This window comes from Notamacropus eugenii, chromosome 1 (assembly GCF_028372415.1).
Source record: "Notamacropus eugenii isolate mMacEug1 chromosome 1, mMacEug1.pri_v2, whole genome shotgun sequence".
In the NCBI taxonomy this organism is placed as follows: domain Eukaryota; kingdom Metazoa; phylum Chordata; class Mammalia; order Diprotodontia; family Macropodidae; genus Notamacropus; species Notamacropus eugenii.
In genome coordinates, this window is record NC_092872.1 from 511,653,578 (window position 1) to 511,673,942 (window position 20,365).

The 20,365-nt window shown below is 36.6% G+C and overlaps 1 long non-coding RNA gene across 1 annotated transcript; it reads left to right on the forward strand.

Annotated features, from left to right (window-relative positions):
* Positions 1 to 3,615: 3,615 nt before the first annotated feature.
* On the forward strand, positions 3,616 to 19,403 carry LOC140527186 (uncharacterized). The gene is made up of 3 exons (XR_011974714.1): positions 3,616 to 3,702; positions 6,084 to 6,159; positions 19,320 to 19,403. It is a non-coding gene; the product is annotated as an uncharacterized lncRNA (long non-coding RNA).
* The last annotated feature ends 962 nt before the right edge of the window (positions 19,404 to 20,365 follow it).

The following is a 20,365-nucleotide window of genomic DNA, read 5'->3' on the forward strand; positions in this document are numbered from 1 at the left end:
TTTTGTGGCTTCTACTGCTCTAGATTTTGTTTAGAGTCATTTTTTTAGGGGTTTGGAGGGAAAGCTATAGCAAGTCTCTGCTTCTATGACAACATCTCCCCAATTATGCCTCTTAAAACAACAATTAATGGGGAAGAAAAGCATGTGTCCTTTGAGTGGGCTTCAGCATCAGCCTTCCTTAAGTCTGAATACAGTCAGTTTTGGTGTATACTGTACCCCCAAAGATTCCAGTATTGAGGCTAGAGTACTGACTGGGATAGTTGGGAGCAGAAGGCAAATGCCCCTAGAGCTATTTTTACAGGTATTTGTAGGGATCTGTGGGAGAGCTCAACCAAGTCCCTGCTTTTACTCCATCCTCTTAGTTCTGCCTCCATTCTTTTTTTCTTTTTTGAGGGAGTTTTCTGCTTCACTAAAGTCTCTTACCTTTTATTCTAAGCTATTTCTTCACCTTTATGTCTTCCCTCAGTTCTTTCCAGCCTTCCCATCATCCTTCGAGCCTTTGTAGTTATTTCCATTTCCTTTTCTGGGTAATTGCAGTTGTTGCTGAATTAGTCTCTTTATCTAGAAATTTATACTAGGATTCTCTTGTCTTCTAGCATTTCTTTATCCTATTATGCCTTCTTTTTTGTTTGCTGTTTTCATTAACTTCCTTATGTTTTTCCTTTACTCTCTTGTAGAGCCTTGATCCCCAAATTGCTCACTTTTGAGTAGTAGTAGACTCTGACTGAAGCATTGCCATAGTAGGGCTTCTTTTACAGTTATCTTCTGAAGATGCCTGACTATTATTTGCCTCACCTAAAGTTATTTGCAAATTATTTGGCTCTGCAGTTGCTTGAAATGCTGTCACTTTACATCATCAATAAGAGCTACTGAAGTCATAATAACAATACCAGACACTGGGATAGCTGGCTAAGCTCTCTGGGGTGACTATCCCTATCTGAAGTTACTTCTAAATTTCCTGTAACTATAGTGACCAGAGTCTGATGTGTGAGACCTCCAGTGGAGCCAGAGAGAAAGTAGAGTGGGAAGCTTATAGTGTGACCCTTTGCTGTTCTCCCTGTAAGGATTCCCATGTGGCAATTTTTCTTATTAATCTTATTTTCACTGTAATTCTTTCCCTTTATTTAACACATATTTTTGTGATGGTAGTGGTTAGATTTACCATGAAACATGTATTTGACTATCTTGCCAAAAATTCTTCCTACATAGCTTTTTCTTCCTCCACAATTTATTTTGAGTACTGGAACTCATCATGTCACAGTGGCCAGGTGTAAAACAATGAATTTCAGATATATAATTTAGAATATAATCCATCCCCTTCCTTCTGACACATCAAGATTTAGAAAGTTGTACTGTTCCCCAATCCTCAGACCTTTTTTTTGCATTTGGCAACTTGCTAAAGAAAGAGAAGTACATTATAAACCAAATGAACTTCTAAGTCATTGATGAACATTTATTAACTTAGATTCGTTTTAAGGAGAAGAAAATGTCCAAAATTCTTTACTACAACAAAGAGAAAAGGACTTAGATTTTGTAATGTTGCCTGACATGAGGACCCTTGACCTGCTAAGAGTTTTAAACCTTAGAGTACATATACTGTTGGGTGTGGGTGCAGAGGAGGTCTAGCACTTCTCCAAAGCATCTGTATATCTGGAGGTTGTTGTAGAGACCAGATAGCAAGATAGCGTCCTGGCTCTTGGTTGAGTTCATGGACAGGAGGTCAGCACAGGCGATTTTTTTACCAGCTTTGAGGACTTGATTCTGGGCACCACTGCTGAAACAAAATACGCTCATTTTCAGCTTGAGGATGTCTTTTATTCTCACATCATTTATGGTTATGTTATTCTCTCTGCTCAGCAGCTTCATATTTTGGATTATACTAGACAGAGCCAAGGGGATACTGGTAGACTGAGTTCATTAATAGAATATTTAGAACAATATTTAACCTTGCTGAAAGTGGTGTCAATTAGTCAATTAAGAACCAGACCAGCTTCACGCACAGTCAGAGGGTGATGTCTCTGCTCCTGAGCTCTTTATGCCATAATTTCCAGTTCTTCTTGTTGTAGATGTTTACTCCCATAACAGTACCTACCTGCCCCTGGCCTGACCTGAACAAAGCCTGAATATGCATTTAAACATCAAAATACTCACACACACATATGCAGTCAGTCACATGATACACACGCAAACACAAACACACACATTTAATAAGGAAATAGAACTTTTCCTAGGTAATCAGGGACTTCTTACTGATGATTTTGTAAAGATAGTGTGGATACAATTGTGCAAATTGTACATGGGGAGCACCTATGACTTTGTTCCAATTTAATAGCTACAGTGCATCAAAGAATCTTTTGTGGAAGGGAATTTGCTAATAGTTTCCATACATGTAAGAACTGCTAAAGTCTTTTGTAATACTAAGGGTGCTTATCTTCCTTTGAAAACTACCCTTTCATGTCCTTTGACCACTTATTGAGGAATGGATCTTAGTCTTACACACTTCAATTAGTTCCTTATATATCTTGTATACAAGGCCTTTATCAGAGAATCTTGCTACAAAGATTTTTTTTCCGTGAGCTACTTGTCCAAATAGACTTTCTTTTCTTCCTTGACTATCCAGTTGTCTTCTCCATAGAGCATCCATGTTTTTGAGATGTCCTGATTTTCTTTCCCCATTTTTGCTGTTTGTCATTATCTCTGGTGTATGAACGATGTCATCAAAAATCCAGTAGGAAATGGCGTTTTTATATGGCAATCAATCGATACCATCAGTGGTGCAACAGGCCATCAGTTCACTCTGGTAGTCCACTATCAATCACAGAAGAGGTAGTTCCAGATCATTTGTGAATTGTCTCACTTTCTTACTTCCTTTAAGACACATGGTACATTTATTATTACTTTTGAAGAAGTAAAAGATGAGATCATCCTTCTAGGCATGTTGTGGCTACATGTGTCAAAAGCTCTGGCTCTACATCCAGTTCGTCTAGTAGTGTACCATATAGATTCATTCTCAAAGTTTTAAGCTGAGAAATAACCACAGGAATGGTATTTGTGCTAATCCTTAGTGGTTCCTCAGTTTACTTCCCCTCTACTTACTCAGGACCTCATATTATTCCTATAACTGAGTGGGAAGGTCACTGAATTCCCTCCCAAATCCCTCCTGCAGTGAATGAATAAGCTTGCTACCAGAACTTGACTTCTGCTTTCAATTTCCTAGAATTAATGCCTTGTAACTAGACCTGCCATCTAAAAATGGAATGACTTACCTCAGGAGGTAGTGGGTTACCCATCACTGGAGGTATTCCAGCAGAACTAGCATGAGGACTTGTTAAATATATTATTGTGGGCATTGTTTTTCAGGTTTGGGTTGGATTAGATGATTGTCAAAGTCCTTTCACATTTTTAAATTCTGGGCTTATGGAATTTCAATGGCTGCCTTGTCCCAACTCTGGCTAGTATCAAAGGTCAATAAATAGGGTGGGGCTTGCCAGTCAGGCTTACAAGATGCATACTTGCAATGAATAGTCTCCAGATTGAGCAGCTGTTGTTATTCTGTCTGTCTTCCCTATTCCTTTTTTGCACATATAGTTCCTGATTACTTCCATCTATTGGCACAGGTCACTTATGTACAGATGCCCTCCTCATTACCATCTACCATGGAGTGGCAAGTGTCAGCCTCACCACACATCAACCTCTGCCAAGGTGAGTGGGGTGAATAGTCTTTCAGCATCTAGATGGGCTCAGGAAAACAAAACAAAACATTGCACTAGCCTTTGTACAGAAATTACATTTCACAATACACTATTGAATGTCTATTTTCAATTATATTCAGTGATATACCGCAAGGGTATATAGTTTCTAGATTGCTGATCCTGGCAAGAGTGAACTAAGGCTTTGTTGGGCACTGTGATATGAGATACTTCAGTTACTCAGAGGGTGTGTCTCCTGAGCCTCTATAGTTGTACCCTCAACATATGTACCCATATCCATGAAAAGAGGCAGCACAGATCTAGTTGGTTTATCACTGTTATTTAAATCATTTTCAGGGCACTAATTCTAAGCTTCACTTTTCAATCTACATTGCACTTTTCCAAATTTTTATTCTAAAGGAGATGAGAATCTGTTCTTGTCTCCCATTTCTAGATAGGCCTCTTGATAGCGTAGCACATTGCTAGATTTAGAGACAGGACCAAGAATGAACTCTGCTTCAAATATTTTCTAGCTATATGATCCTGGACAACCTCTCAGTCAGGCATAAGTTTACTCATCTAGGGAATGTGTGTGTGTGTGTGTGTGTGTGTGTGTGTGTGTGTGTGTGTGTGTGTGGACCATGTATGATGTGTACATTCACCTGAGCTATCTAATGTGGATCACAGGGAGGAATGAATGAATTATCTTTCGTTATTGCTCACCTTTTTCCAAGAGAAATTTTCATTCTCACAGGAGAGGAACAAGAGAAGGGACACAAGACTAGCCTTTCTTTTTTTTTCTTTCTTTGTTTCTTTCTTTCTTTCCTTCTTTCCATCTTTGTTCCTTCTCTCTCTTTCTTTCTCTTTTTCTTGCTTTATTCCATCTGCCCATCAATAAGGTAGCAAAGTACTCCTGGAGTCAAAAAAACCTGAGTTTAAATCCAGTCTCAGGTACTTACTACCTGTGTGACCCTGGACAAGTCACTAATTCCCTATCTATTTTAGTTTTTGCAACTACAAACCAAACGGCCCATTACACACACACACACATACACACACACACACACATACACACACACACACACACACACACACACACACAGAGTAACGACTCCTGCTTTAGTATCCCTAGAATTTGAATTCATTATTAATGGATGACACTAGCATATGGACTAAGCAAACCTGACCTTGGCAAAATGTCTAATGTTATATTCATTCTAATGTTATATGTCTAATGTTATAGAAGTGAAGCTTCTCAGGATACTGATATTCACCAACATATACAAACCTTATAGAAAGAGCTCACCATCATGCACATATTTGAGAGTAGGTGTTCACCAAAACAAACGACAAATTTTGCTTTGGAGGCTAGCATCAGACAAAGAAAAACTTTATAAATCTTTAAGGTCAAAGGGAATATTTATATAAGCAAGCATTTACAAGAATCCTAAAGGGGGCTTCTTGAACAAATATTTACAGATGAGGAATTCTTTAAAATGTTATTTTTATTCTGAACTTTATCATAAAACAACACAAACTTTTCGCCATGTAAAAAAAGGAAACCAAGAGGCTTGTATAAGAAACTGCAAATTTCTGATAGATAACTTACTTTTAAAGAATTATTGTTAAGGATGAGAACTATGCCTGTGATTTCACCAACATATAAAATTTACAAATGAGGAAATTTTCTCTACAAATGTAGTTTGATATCTTCTCTGCAACCCATGTTATTAGCAACTTATTTAAAGCATTGGTCAGGCTAATAATTGGAGTTGTCCTGGGTCATGCAGCCAGTTTATTTAGAGACAAAACTTGACTTCAAGTATTTCTGGCTTCAAGGCCTGATTTCTATCCAAATTAGTTTACTGTTTTGTTTATTTTTGGTTTGGGTTTTTTGATGTGTGAATTGGGCTTGAGAAGAGGCACACTACTCACTCATATTCAATTTGAAGCCTAACAAAAATTCAAGATGTTGTTTCCAGTCAAACTAGTATTCAGACATGCCTTATGCACCTTGTATTTATCTTTTTTTTTAGAATGCCAGTAAAAGACTTTACATTTATCCCTACTGAATTCATCTTTTTCAGCTCAGGTTTCTAGTCTGTCAAGGGCTTTTGTGAACCTGACTTTGTCACCAGCGTTTTAGCTCATATTCCTTGCTTTGTGTCATTTGCAAATTTGATGACTATGCCAACTATGCCCATATGCATTGATAAGTTGATTTTATTGATAACTGATTATACATTAAATTGATTAATACATTAAACATTGGTAAATACATTGATATTGTTGATAAATACATTAAACACATTTATAAATACATTAAACAAAAGTGAGCTGTTTAACCACGGGCATTTTAATTCAAATGTCATACTTCTCTTTCTTCCACTAAAGATTTTGTGTTCCTAAGTGATGGACTGAAAGGGAGAGCAAGCATCTCGGGAGGTCAGAGTTACAGCTTTCTAGGGAGGTAAGCACATATCTGTGGTGAAGGAAATAAAATCTTCATGGAAAATTGAGGATAACCTTTTTTTTTAACAAATCTAGATAGTGACAGTAGTTTTGGGTAATGGCCTTTATAAAGTTCCACATTGTTTAGTAGGCATATTAATTGCTATAATATCATATATTTGCTGGCATGGTATTATTACGATTATTCCATTTTTCATGGTATACAGAATTAGGTTCCATGGACCAAAGATAAGAGTAATCATAAGGTTCAGAGCAGTAGGAATAGTTTCCCTTCAATAAAGCTACCATCTTGAGGTTTTATGAAAAGCAGGGAGACTCTGGGACAAGAGGAAAAAAAATTGAAATTATTAGCGGTATGCTCTTTCCCATTTTTCATTCCTTTATTCTCACAACTGTGGATTCTCATAGTAACAATAGCCAAGATACATTATCATCTCTCTTTCTAGCTCAGCTTAATTTTACAAGCAATTCTGCCATCTCCACATGTACAAGTTAAGTAGCTGCACAAATTATCACTGTAGAACAGTAATTCTATAAGGACAATAAGAAAATATAGCAACTTATTATGAAAGGAGGGGAGGGGGTGAGATATTGTTGTGGCAACGCTAATTTTGTTCTGGTAGGTCTGAGTCTGAGAATCATAAACCAACCGTGGATTATATCCTGGGCCATTACTTTTAATCATGGTCAATTTCTGCCTAAAGTTTTGGAGTCCTGAATTACATTTCATGCAATATTACATGTCCTCATACTATCCAAAGGTTGTAATAACCATGACACTGGCGAATCATGTAGGAACATCCCTTTTCAAGGGACAGAAAACAATGATATATTTTTTAAAAGGCTTCATTATCATCTTTTAGAAGTTGTTTCTACAAGCTTTTCCATTGTTCCTATTTATCCACTTGGGATTGATTGAATATTCAGATAACACTGCTCAAAACCATCATTATGGCCTCAGCAAGCCATTCATCAGCATTCCAATATGCAATCTGCTAACATTCTCCCCTTGTTGGTAGGTTGCTGCTTCATCAGCATACATATAATCAAGAATAATTCCCGGCGCCAAGTTAGTATTCTTATTTAGTGTATCTACTAAAATAGAAATGTCCAAAACAATGTATTTAAACAAAACAAAAATGGAATCATAAATAAATAGTAAAATGCAATGGTAGTACTAATTGAGTTCCACCTCAGATAGTAAATGTCATTGTTTACAATCACTGAAAAACATATCATGCAATAATAATACCATGTGGATGGTTAGCTATTTCTTCTCTATTTCAGAATCAGCAAGTTACCAGTTATCTCTTTATCTTTCCACAGAGAGCATACTCATCTTTAAAATGGTATCCAAATCACACTAGACACTAGACATCAATGTATGACAAATTAATGACAACATTAAGTGAAATAAGAATATTATGGGATATGCTCATTTAGCGTAGATTTCAAAATATGGCTAACACCTTCCACTACAGTAAAAATTGTAGAAATAATATTCTGAAAAGAGAGAAAAAATGAGAATTAACGAGTAACTAGAGCAGTAATCACTGAGACTGATATAATACTTCATGGATTACAAAACATTTCACACACATCATTCCAATGATCCTTCACACAATCCAGGAAATAAAAGTACTACAGGGTTTGTCATCTTAATTTACTAGATGAGGAAATTATGTGAAAGATTCCAGTGGAAACAACATTAAAGATACAATGCTAATAACTACTTTTCTGCTGTGCCCTAAGAATCATGGGATCTTGCCTTCTGATTTTCTATATGTGCTGTTTCCCTCATTAGAATATGAGTTCCATAAGGGCAAGAAATATTTTACTTTTTTATTTGTATGCCCAGTGCTTAGAACAGTGCTTTGAAAACAGTAAGTGATTAATAAATTCTTCATTCATTCATTCATCCCAGTTATTGCTGATTCTGTGATGCTGTGATCCTATGATTCTTGCTCAACGTGCAGACTCACAGCTAGTGAAAGTCAGAGGCGGAGTTCAAAGTCAAGTTTCATAACAAAGAATAATAACTTTAAGAATATAAAGCCTTCTTAAAAACCAATGTGGAAACTTTCAAGTTCCAATTACAAAGCAAATCTATGTTCTTGTTATATCATGCTATATCTAAAAATACTGCTATTTCTTCACGGGAATAACCACATTCTTGCTTACCCTAGAATCAACTCTCCATTCACCCAATACAGAAGAGCCAGTGAGATTTGCACTTGTCCACCCAATGTTCTATTTTTATATTCTTAACACAGTAGCTTTGTCCTTAAAATCCTTTCCTCCCCACACTCTGAACATAGAACTGATTGTGATAGTCTGTACTTAGTCATCTTTTCTTATACTTACTTTGCAACATTTAGCTCTTATTCTGCATGAATATACTCAAGTAACTGACATTTGTCCTTTTGTTTCTGTTTATGAATATGGAGTCATTTCAGACCCTTTTGTGTATGTGTAGTGAGGTCATCAACTGATCAGACCAAATGTCAAGATGAATATTTAATTAGAAGAAAGGATGAAGATGAAAAGAGACAATGTAATTACAGCAGTTCCAACCCAACATATTTAAAGAAACTGTCCACACTTCAGGTTATACTGTTAGACTGCCCGCATAGATGAGACAAAGCACAGATACGGAGGAACAAAGATAATTACACTGAAAGAAATCTCTAAACATCAAGAGATCAAATCATTATTATGACTCCTTAGAGAAGTTTAGTTGATATAAACAAGAGTCATCAGAGACTGAAAAAAACCCGGATACTGGCTTAGACAGAAAACATTTAATCTCTTGGCCAAGTGGGGAGATATGGCAGGCAAGAGTAACAATAGTTTAGAATACAAGTTTGCTTTAAAAATATTAAGGAGGAGGGAAATTGATAGGAAAATATTTGTAGTATCAAGACACAAAATATGGAAAAGATGTAGGAGAAAAACATTACACAAAGTTTAGCATGAAAATCAAATTATTTCATTGCAAGATGATATAATTTAGAGTTGACATTCTATGGTTATTGACAACACTCACATGAGAAGAACAAATAGATACGACAAAGGAGAGATCTGCCAGAATTGCTATAATAATCCATTTCCTTCATTGAGGCAGTTGAATCTTTGTTTCTGGATTTTAAAATATTTCTATTTGATATAATCCATGAAGAAATCAAAGGCCACACAAGAAAATAAAGTCATTAAGTGATGGGACTTAACCAGATATATAGAAAAGAAATCTGTTGAAGATAAAAAAAAAATGAACTCCGAGATCTATTTTCAAGATACGTAAAGAAGATGAAGATTAAAAAGAATACGGAGATGGCCCTGATATAAAAGAAGGTAATATCAGAAACTAGTGACCCACAAACCTGTTTTTGTCTCTATAACACCTGTATTGGAATCATCTATTTGTGTGCCTTGCATCTTCCTGGTGAAACTATCTTTGTTGCATAAAATATGAATGGACTTTTCTATATGACTTTCTTTAGCAAAATATGATCTTATTTAAATAACTGAGAGTTATAGAGAATGTAAGATCCCACTGTATTTGTTGTTGTGTTTGTTGACAGTATTAAAAAAATAAAATATATGATGAGGATTTCAGTGTCAGAGAGACCCCAGGGAAGAATCACTTTTTACAAATTCAGATCAGTAGCTTCTTTTAAACATATAATCTTCTAGCACTGCCTAGAACACTGGAACGTGTGTAACCTGCCCACGGTCACAGACAATGTGCGCCAGAGATGAGCCTTGAACCTAGATCTTCTAGGCTCTGAGGCCAACTCTATATCTACTAAGTCATTAAAACAAATAAAACCCTAGGAAAATGTCTCTTAAACAGTGCTTGAAGGAACCATGAAACAAAACATAATAACAATAATAATATTTCAGAAGAATATACTTCAAGGGCTTTGCCAGAGTTTTGTTTTAAATGAAAAGTTCTGTTACGATGAAAATTTTGAGAACTGATGACCTAGAGGAAAACCTCGAGGCACTTTTTCTGTGAAAGTTTTATGGAAGGGCATGGGGAAGGATTCTCACAGGATGAGAAATCATGAATTAGTTGAAAAATGAGTTCATTGGGTAGGGCAATCCTTACAATGCTAAGTTAAAAGCTTGATTAAAATGTTGATTTTCTTTTTGAAAGAAAATATAATATTGTGAAGAGGCCAATGACTTTAGAATTACAAGATCTGGATTCAAGCTCCTCTCAAAATATTTATATTTGTTTCTATGGATAAGCTATTTAAACTCTGTTGCTATAGCAAATAGAGTGTAGGGCTCAGTGAGAGAGATCTGTGTTCAAATCCTATTTCTGACACTACCTGTGTAATTCTGGGCAAGTTGTTTAATATCTCATAATTAAAATTATGAGGGGATTGAACCAGATAACCTCTCATGTCCCTCCCTGTTATAATGCTATAATACTGTGCTACTCTTGTTTCCTCATCATTAAAATAAGAGCCATAATATTTGTAAACCTACTAAGAAGGTCACTGTAAAAAAATCACTCTAAATATGAGCTGTTCAGATTATTTAATTTTTCAAGATCTCTTTTATTTCCTTGGCCATTACTTCTACCCTGCAGATAGCAACTCATCTAGAACTTGGTGTGAAATGACTCCAAAAGTTTTAGGGGCCAATAATTTTCAACACCTGGTGTGGGAAACCTTCTGGTGATGAGTTTCATTAAACTCATCCAACCTGGTCTTCCAATGACCATCCATCAGTAAGACAATGCTGGAAGTTTCCAGCTAAGCTGGGCTGGCCAGAGTTTACAAATCACTGGCATAGTTTTCAATAACTCAGTCATTTCCATTCCATGAGGAAGTATTGGAGAATAACTTTAGAGTAGGAATGTTATTATTACTATCAGTATCATTGGAACAAAATGTCGTAACCATTTTTAAAGATTTAAACAGTGATTTATATCCTAGAAAGAAAAGGACCCCCATAAACTGGAAAATTATTAACTTTGGGGAGGAATACAATGAAAATTCACATTTCTATCGTGCTTTAACATGAACAAAACATCTATCTTAAAATAAAATACTATGAGGCAGGCATTGGGATTAGTAGCATTCCCATTAGACAGATGGAAAAAGTGAGAATCAGAAATGTTGAGGAAAGGAGTCCATATCAAAGTTGACATTCAAATCCAGGTCTCCTGCCACCATGTGCACAAGTATTTCTTCTATACCACACTAACATAACTGTCCTGGTTTCTCCAGATAACATGCAATAGAACAAACAATTATTTAGCACCTGCAAGTTGTGAATAACTGTGCTAGATTCTAGGGATACAAAAATACATTTTTTTTATTTTAGTGCTTCAAAAATATATTATTGTTTCACCTTATATCTCCTTCATGTGATCTCAAGCTTAGTTCTATGCAAACTTTCATAAGCAATGACAAAACCAGGAGGGGAGCTCTCTGCTGGTCACTGAGGTTTCTCTCCCACTAATCAAGCAATTTGGCTTTTTAGTTCAGTGCCATCTGTCAGTTGAAAGAGGGGTTGGGGGTTACTACTCTGAACCAGAGAAAGTCTCTGCTAACAGACAGGGAAGTTGTTCTCTGGTTAAAAGTTATATCTAGATTACATTCTCTCCTCAAAACCTCCCTCTCTTGCCCCCATATAAACACATGCACATTCCATTTCTTTTTACTTTACTTTACTAGAGAATATCTCACCAAGTCAGTTGATAAAGATACCATATTGGTTCTTTGATTCTGATTTATAACACAGATGCTCTGTGTGTATAAACATTATCTAGAGGAGAATAGAGATCTACAGATAAAGTGATATAAGTATACAAGCCATTGTCACTTTAACCATATTATGAAATCATCTCTTTGAGCCTTACTTTCGTCATCTGTAAAATGAGAGGGTTATATGATATGATTTTTGAGGTCTCTTCAGTCTCTAAGATAATATATCATTAGGGGAAAGAGATCAAATCATTTTCCTTTGACATTTGTAGCACACAGAAATGGGCACATAGTTGTTGTGTATGAATATATATATACATATAGATACAGATATGGATACAATGTGTATAATTGTGCATCATGTGTATATATAGATATTTCTCTCTACATATATTAACATATATGGATACATACATATGTTGCCATTGTTATTCAATCTTTCAGTTGTCTCCAACTCTTTGTGAACCCATGGACTATAATGTCCACGGGGCTTTCTTGGCAAAGAGACTGTAATAGTCTGTCATTTCTTTCTCCCATGGATTAAGGCAAACAGAGGTTAAGTGACTTGCCCAGGGTCACATAACTAATAAGTATCTGAGGTCAGAACCAAACTCAGGTCTTCCTTACTGCAGGCTCAGCACTGCGTCACTTAGCTACCTCCATGTATATGTGTGTATACACAGTACACACCTACATGTACATACCTATGCTGTACACATACACACATATATGTATGTGTATGTAATTCTCCTCCCCCTGGAACAAGAATGTACATTTCCACCTTCCCCATAAGACCTAACCTAACTTTAAGGAATACATCCAAAGGAAGAGGGACCAAATGATTTCGACAATTTATAATCTCTCTAAGGTTTCCTTTCTATCTTATTGTGTCGCTGATTCTCAGTATTTTCTTAGCATTTTATGAAATTCAAAATGAAGTCAAGTTCTTCAGAATGCAAGGATTTTGTTGATCTCCTCGCTATGGGTCACATGTATTATCAAACTTGTCAAAAATGGCAAAACTTCTGGTGCACTCAGTAAGAGGCAGGACTGGGAAGAGGAGTAGAGCTGTGATGACAGAGCACTGAGGTGGAGTGGGCTAAGCAAAGCTTGGGAAAATGAATGTTCTGAAATGATAGAATGCTGGGTGGGATGATTTGGGCCAGGGGTAGATAGGGGGAGAAAGAAAAAAAAGAAAGCCTTGATAGGCTATCTTGGAAGAGTAAGGTAAGGGTTCTTTTTATATCCAGCTAATTATACATGCTGCCTAATGAGCATTACAGTCTGTTTATGTATGTGTATGGATCCCATTAGGGTTGTGTGGGAAGAGATCAAAAGCAAGTTGTTACCAAGCCATCACACCTGTTCATTAAGTTTCCCTTGTTATTGACCATTGGGGTGGGGGTCATTTGTCCATCTCATTGTGTGTATATAAAATTGCTCACCAACCATGTAAGATGAAGTCACTCTAAAACGTGTACAGGCAGAAAATAAAATGATATAATTCATTGCCCACTCACCCCTGAGCTAAGTTCATAAGATTTCAGGCTAGGAGAAAAGACATCTAGTGTAGGAATTCTTAACTTGGCTTCCATGACATAGGTCTGTGAACTTGAATGAGTTCCAAGTTTTTAAATTGTCACCCCGATTTTTTTCACTAATGTTTGGTTTATTTTGTAATTCTTTCTACATTATTTTCTGCATTCAAAAATTTGAATGATTTCATCAGTCTGCAGAAGTGGTCCATGACATGCAAAAAGGCTAAGAATCCCTCTAATCAATGCCTCTTAATTTAGAGAATAAGAAAATAATCTAAAGAAGAAAAGATACTTGTTCAAATTAGTGGCAGAAATGGAATTAGGATTTAGAGGTGAAAAAGATCTTTGAGATAACCTCATTTTAGAAAAGAGAACACTGACGCTTTCAGAAAACTGAAAATGATAGGGCATATGACATACCCGACATAAGTCAGGTGAAATAATATTTGTAAAGTGTTTAGTATAGTGCCAGGCACATAGTAGGCACTTAAGAAATCAATCTCCGTCTTTCTGTCTGTCTCTCTCTGTCTCTTTCTGTCTCTGTGTCTCTCTCCCCCTTTCTACTTTCTTTCTTCCTTTTTTTCTTTTCTTCCTTCCTTCCTTTCTTTCCTTCTTTGTTTCTTTGTTTCTCTCTGTCTCTCTCTGTCTCTCTGTCTGTCTGTCTGTCTGTCTCTCTCTCTCTCTCTGTGTGTGTGTGTGTGTGTGTGTGTGTCTCTCTCTCTCTCTCCCCTCTCCTCTCCCCTTAACTTCCCACCAAGATGACACAAATAAAAGAGCTGGGATTTGTACCTTAATTACCAGTCTTCCAGTTCCAGCTCTGTTCCTTGTGTCACTGTGGTGGTGGGTTAGGAGAAGAAAACTAATGCATCATAGCACATTTTTCTTACTACAACACTTCCTACCATACTACCTCACCTCATTTATTTGAAGAGTACATTACCACTTTCTATACTTATTCAGAGGAATCACATTTAACAGGTGAAAGGACAGACTGAGAAATCCCAGAGTTACCCAGCCAAGATTTTAGGACATTATAGATTCAGGAAAGGACAGGACATTACAGGGAGCTGGAAGCACTCTATGAAGTAGGTTATGCTCACTCTGCTCCTAGACAGGTGCATTTCTTTCAAATCATGTTGTAAACACCACTTCCCTCTCAAACAGATGGGTAATTACTTGCAAAAAATGACTATGGACAGTCACACGTAGAGTCTTAAATCTGGCTTCTGGCTTGCATTCTCTTCTAAAATTGCACTAGGATCAAGCTCCCCTACCCCCTACCCTGACCCATGAATGATAACTGGGGATAGGTGTGGACAGAGGGGAGACAAGTGTTACACAAGTATTTATGGAAATTCAAGTTATTTCTTTTTAAAGTACTCATTGTGTCTGCAAACAGCAAGGGATTCCTTTAGAAGACCTGTTCCTCATAGAAGCATTTAAGCAAAGCACTCTCTCATCTCCTCATAATTTAGCAAGGTATAATTGTGTTGAGGCTTCCATGCTATCCAAAAGAGATCTTTAGTTCTACATCCCAAATTTGTTATGGCTGAGTTAGAATAGGGGGCCTAGTATATTGTGTCTTTGTTTTCAGTTATTCTTACTTGAATTACCACAGTTTGGGAGCTGGACCAACTGTCGCCAGGGCAACCACTATCTCTGACACTTTACACTTTTTTCCCATTTCTCAATTTGTTTCTATTTTTTTAATAGAAGTGGAGTTTTATTCTACTTCTTTTCCACTTTTATTCCACATTTTTCCACCCCTTAGCTATGAACATAAAAAGGGCCTACTTTCCCCTTGCTTTTAACCCCCTCTTTACCCTCACCTGGAATTACATATGTGTGTTCATGTATATATGTACGTACGTATGAAATGTATGTATTACATGTGTGTACATTACAATTAACATACATATTTCTATATATACACATGTATATTTGTATATATACATATGTATGCATGTACATATATATGTATACATACATATATACATTTTTAGTGGCCCAGTCATTGTATATTTTGAATGAAATATCTTTCCTTATCTGTGAATTAAAATATAGCTTCTTACAGTTCTGCCTTTGATCTTCTCATGCTTTATCCACAGTAACTAAAGACCATGGGTTGTGTTAAAGTAACATTTCCTGGTCTTTTGTAGATGAGGAACAGGTAACAGATCTGATCTTGATCATATTTGAGGAGTAGGTGGAAAAAAAAAGGAATAGATATATAACTAGATTCTAATGCCTCTTCTCATGAAAGTCCAGACCTTACATCTCACTTCTTTTTCTGACTTGAGACCTGTATTTGAATCACTTTCATAGATAAAAGTGAAACATGCTGAGTTTTATCCGTCTAAAGGCCTTTAATATCAACTTTCCTGTACTTTCATGAGAAATAATTACACATTCTTTTAATCCTTTGTCTGACTGAGGAGTCCCTTTGTGTTCTGGTACTATGATTAGAGTCCATCAGGAATATATGGAAGGGTCTTTTCCTACTGACTGGAGTCTGTATTTCCTACCATGCCCTTCCTTTCCTGATAACTATTATTAGTCACATCATAAGTATTTGTTACCAACTAAATAAGTCAGTGCTAACATTTCAGTCTAGACAGTTGTCACTTCAGTTTTTTTTTTTCTTGTTCTTTTTACTTAATTTAAGATCTTTATGGTCTGAAAGGGACTTGGGTCAGCCATGTAGCAAGAATAAAATATAATTACCCTCAAGATAATGAAAGAATCAAAGTGTTTAGTGTGGCCATTATATTGGATTTATGGAGGGAAGAAAATATACAAGAATAACATAGATGAGAAGGCATGGAGAACTTTCAACTCCACCAGTAGAAATAACACTCACAGTACTGAAATTAAGGGTATGTGATACCAATCAATCCATTAATAAGCATTTGTTAAGCACTTATTGTTGCTTAGTACTAGGGAATGATTTTTTTTTAAATATGACACAGTTCTGCTTTCAAGGAATTTATATTCTATGATGTGGATATAATATATATGGACTAGTAATGACCAAAGAAGTGTATCTGTCTATTTGGTCAGAGAGATTACGAATGGAGACATAAGGTAATAGATGATCAAGTCTTTTCTAGTAGCACTGGAAGTATTAATTTGAGTATTGTACCCTCAAGAAGTGGGGGTGGTTCAAGTATAATGTTAGGTAGTTAGCAGGATGCCTGTGCTAGCTAGGCCCTAATGTAGGCCTGTACAATTTGTAGCCTACAGCTTACAGCCCTCAGGCTGTTTGCTGCATGCCCAAAGATTTCCTCAACATACAAAGGATTGCCTCTACCTCTTCTGGGCCACCCCCTACCCACTTTGATGTGCTGCAAACAGCCTGGCTACAAGTTGTGCAGTGTCTTAATGGATGGCCACTTGTAATGAAAAAATGGTCTGTGTCTGGGGTCAGTTAGCTACAGAAGCCTAACTAACTTAACTTCTCCTTCAGGCCAAGCCACCACAGGCTGATTTCCCAAATTGAATATATAAACCCTAGCCAGTATAGGAAGGTCAGAGTCGCATTTGTCCTGGCAGAGAGAAGCAGAGAACAGGGCAGTTTGTAAGATGCTAAAGGTTGGGCAGGGACCTATTATTTTCCAACCCAGAGTGAACTGGGTCTTCTTAAAGAGGCCTATTCACTGAATGGGCATTGTGTCACTCAAAGTGAGAACTGCATTCTGGGCCATTTCTGGTAGTCCTGATCTATATCTGGCCACTGGACCAAGATTACTCTGGAGGTAAAAGTGAGGCTGGTGACTTGCACAGCACTCCCTCACTCAAATCCAATTCAATTGCAAGTCATATCATCATCTTCCTAATGTTATGGTCTTCAAGAACAGAGGAAAAATTGGCTAGGCCCTAGTGACCTGCTAGATGCAATGGTTGGGATGGAATATAACATAGGGGTGTGGGCCTAGCCTCTGTTTAAACAACTCTAACCTAAGATGAATCTGAAAATGAAGTGGTTTAAGTACTGGTGGGGGTGGGCAGAATCTGCAGAGTTGTGTCAAGTGTGAAGATATAAATATAGAATAATGAAAGAATTGAGAATTTCTCCTGAAATTACAGGATAGGATTTTTAATTTGGAAATAGTTTTACTAATTTAGTGTTTTTTATTTACTAGGCCTTCTTCCAACCAAAATGGAACCTGAAATAAGGTCCATTTATAAATAAAGTTTGGGAAAAATATGTCTATTTGCTTCTCATTTCCCTTAAGGAAACTATACCCAACATCAAGTACTGTGATGCCTAACTTACTCATAGGTTATTTATCCAACCACCCTAACTATACAGAAGAGAGGTGAGAACAAATAGGAAGACGAGAAAGGGTTAGAGAATCATGGAATTTCAAAATTGAAAGGGACTTCAAAGAATATCCAATCTATCTCCTTTTGAACAGAAATATCTTCTACAGCAGGGGTTCTTAAGCTTTCTGTGTGTGTTATACACTTCCTTGACAATCTTGTGAGGCTCTTTTCAAAGTAATGTTTTAAAATGCGTAAAATTAAATATATAAAAAAACAAAAAATAATTAATTATAATAAGTTGAAATTGTAATGAGTTATCAAAAAAAAATGAAATGCAAACAAATGAACAGGTTCATGGGCCCCAAACTAAGAAAGTTTGCTCTATAGCATTCTCAATAGATAGATCAAATAACCTCTTCTTAAAGTAAGGCTGAACTCCTGCTGCATGAAAATACATGTGTACATTCCACTTGTGGACAAGTCTACTTGTTCAGAAGCATATATATACATATATATTTATATTCATATTTATATACATATATATGAAGAGTAGCTCTTGGTCTTACTTCTAGGTGATTATGTGTTAGCTCAACCCTGAGCATTTTAAATATAATGAAATAATCCCCTCATTTGACTCACTGACCCTTTATCACTATACACAAAAGAGCTCAAACTAACTGTTATGTAATTTTGCCACCAGGCTCAGGGATAGATATGTAACGAGTCAAAGAATGTGAGAAAAGGATCCTAAGTTACCAGGCAGCTAGGTGATGGAGTAGAATTAACCTTGAGATTGGAGTCAAGAAGACTTGAGCTTGAATCCCATTTCAGATAGTTCCTGGTAGCATGACCCTGTAAAAGTCTCTTAGCTTTTGTCGGCTTCAGTTGCCTCAACTGTAAAATGGGAATAATTATATCACCTATGTCCCATGGTAATTGTTGGTTGGTTGATCATTGTCCTTTCTCAAAGAGGACCAAAATGATATCACTATGCTAGAGTCAAGTTTCAATGTGTCTAACTGTGGCCAATCAAACCAATACAAGCTTGGAATCCTCTACCATAGGTTAGGCACAAATTGTCAGTGTGAACATTTGGGGTGGATTCTCTGAATTTGCACATCCTACATTTCCTTTGAGCTACTTCAGCTCTGCTTTGCTTATAGCACCTTCTCTGATGTAGGCACACCATGCTGAGCAGTCCTGTGCTAGTGCCTCCCAAGTCACACAATCAATTCCAAAGTTCTTGAGAGAGATCTTGAGAGGGTCCTCGTGTTACTTCTTCTGACAACCATGTGAATACTTGCCCCATGTGTGTTTTCTATAAAAGTCTTTTTGGCAAACACATGTTTTGCTTTAAAATGTGGCCAGCCTATCTGAGTTGTGCTGTCTGAAACAGAGTTTGAATGTTTGGCAGGTTAGTTCGAGAAAGGATCTCAGTGTCTGGTATGTTACTCTGACAAGTGATCTTCAGACTCTTCCTAAAGCTTCAAATGAAAGCAATTCTGTTTCCTGGAATAGCACTGGCATATCGTCCAGATTTCACAGACATACAATGAGGTCAGTACACGGCTTTGTAGACCTTCTGTTTAGTAGTCAGTCTAATACATCTTCTCTCTTATACTTTCCTTCAGAGCCTCCCAAACATTGAACTAGCTCTGGCAATGCATGAGTCAACCTCATTGTCAATGTGTACATCCCTGGAAAGCACATTACCAAAGTAAGTGAATTTAACTACAGTATTCAAAACTTCTCCATTTGCTGTAACTGAAGGTTCCATGTACGGATGGTATGGTGGTGGCTAATGGAGCACCTTTGTTTTCTTGGTGTTAATTGTTAGGCCAAAATAGCACAAACAGTAGAGTATTGATCCACCCAGTTATTGTAAGGGTTAACTTAGATGGTGTTTGCAAAGTGTTTACCACAGTGCCTAGCACATAATAGGAGCTTAACAAATGCTTATTTCCTCCATACATTCCCCCCACATACACGCACAGACTCACACACATTAGAGGGTAGGTCTCCCCTTATATTCATAGTATGTATGAATCCAGAGTAGAGGATCCTTTTAATGAGTGAGTTCCCTTATCAACTCTCAGCCAAGTAGCATTTACAACTGCTAAATATGGAGACTTGCTCAGGATCTGAGCATCTGGTTCCAATTAACCTCAAATGAATAGTCCCATTTTGGGAATTCTATCCATGTTTCAAGTTCATCTCAGTTTACCTTATTTTTTTTAATTCAGTCATTTAATTTATGATTTGGAGTTTGATGAAGATGAGAAAAAGATTTTGACCTTAAAGAATTATTTTCAAATTACCAAAAGGATAGTTTACAGAGTTAGACAAACCATATCAAATTCATTTAGATCAATTGATTAATCACTCAACAAGCATTCATTAAGTGCTTACTATTTCCTGGGCATTAAGCTGGATGCTGGGATTACAAAAAAGGCAAAAACCATCCCTACCCTCAAGGAGCTAGAATATACCAGCAAGGGAAATGATTTTTAAAAGTACTAATGACAAGGGAACAACATTTCCATCAGAAATACTTGGTATTGATAGCAAATTGAAAAGTAAATTAGTGAAACAGATGGAAAAATCAGAAGTAGCTGAACTCAATAGCATTGGATTCTAGAAGTATTAAAATACGAATTACATAAGAAAAATCACTCTT